The following is a 1852-nucleotide window of genomic DNA, read 5'->3' as shown; positions in this document are numbered from 1 at the left end:
AGGTAGGGCATGAGTCTAGATGAACACACCACAATATCACTCATATTCGAGTAGTAAACAGGCCAACCTGAACTGTAAAACATCCCATAAGTGGAGGTAAGGCATAAGTTAGGAGTGAACTGAACACTGTTATGGGCAATTGGACTTCAAATAAAGTGTGGAAGGCAGTGAGGTTACTTTTTTCATGTTATGCAGATTAAACACACAGGGGAATTAGCTCAAAAGGTAGAGCGCTCGCTTAGCTTGCGAGAGGTAGCGGGATCGATGCCCGCATTCTCCATTATAAAATGTGCATACATTTTATTTTTAACTTGTCATTGCCAAGGTCATTGCAGAGTAAGAAAAGAAAAATCACAGATGGCTTTCAAATATGGTCTCATTATAACAACTAAAGTGGTTTAATCAAAAGGGTTCAGGTATTCTTTAGCATGTGAGAGGAATTTGAATTCTTATGCAATATCAAAATGAAGTTCACACAACTTCCATTTTCATTTTCTATTATTTTTTTTGACACTCTGTCCTTTGAAGGATGTATAAATCTGGCTTTCCTTGCAAAACAAGAGTAGAGGAATATCCAGGATTTGATTTTCTTCACAAAAAGGGATTGGTCTGCATACTGTCTTAAGGAGGGAACCCGGGTAGCTCAGTCGGTAGAGCATGAGACTCTTAATCTCAGGGTCGTGGGTTCGAGCCCCACGTCGGGCGAAAACGAGTAATTTTTGCCTGAATATTGCATTGACTCTCATAATATGGAGAATAATCTTGCATTAGACATGCAATAACTATCAGAAATGGTATCTCCCTTGGTTTCTAATTGGTGGGAAATTTAACTTCAAGATTAGCTAGGGTATGAGTCTAGATGAACACACCACAATATCACTCATATTCGAGTAGTAAACAGGCCAACCTGAACTGTAAAACATCCCATAAGTGGAGGTAAGGCATAAGTTAGGAGTGAACTGAACACTGTTATGGGCAATTGGACTGCAAATAAAGTGTGGAAGGCAGTGAGGTTACTTTTTTCATGTTATGCAGATTAAACACACAAGGGAATTAGCTCAAATGGTAGAGCGCTCGCTTAGCATGCGAGAGGTAGCGGGATCGATGCCCGCATTCTCCATTATAAAATTTGCATACATTTTATTTTTAACTTGTCATTGCCCATGGTCATTGCAGAGTAAGAACAGAAAAATCACAGATGGCTTTCAAATATGGTCTCATTATAACAACTAAAGTGGTTTAATCAAAAGGGTTCAGTAATTCTTTAGCATGTGAGAGGAATTTGAATTCTTATGCAATCTCAAAATGAAGTTCTCACAACTTCCATTTTCATTTTCTCTTATTTTTTTTGACACTCTGTCCTCTGAAGGATGTAAAAATCTGGCTTTCCTTGCAAAACAAGAGTAGAGGAATATCCAGGATTTGATTTTTTTCACAAAAAGGGATTGGTCTGCATACTGTCTTAAGGAGGGAGCCCGGCTAGCTCAGTCGGTAGAGCATGAGACTCTTAATCTCAGGGTCGTGGGTTCGAGCCCCACGTTGGGCGAAAACGAGTATTTTTGCCTGAATATTGCATTGACTCTCATAATATGGAGATTAATCTTGCATTAGACCTGCAATAACTCCCAAAAATTGTCCAGGAATGGATTTCCTTCATAAAAAATGATTAGTCTGCATACCATCTTGAAGTGGGAGCCCGGCTAGCTCAGTCGGTAGAGCATGAGACTCTTAATCTCAGGGTCGTGGGTTCGAGCCCCACGTTGGGCGAAAATGAGTAATTTTTGCTGGACTCTCATAATCTGGTGATTATTCTTGCATTAGACATGCAATAACTATCAAAAATGGCATCTCC

This window comes from Lissotriton vulgaris, chromosome 1_1 (genome assembly GCF_964263255.1).
Source record: "Lissotriton vulgaris chromosome 1_1, aLisVul1.2, whole genome shotgun sequence".
Lineage (NCBI taxonomy): Eukaryota > Metazoa > Chordata > Amphibia > Caudata > Salamandridae > Lissotriton > Lissotriton vulgaris.
Note: the sequence above shows the minus strand (reverse complement) of the source record.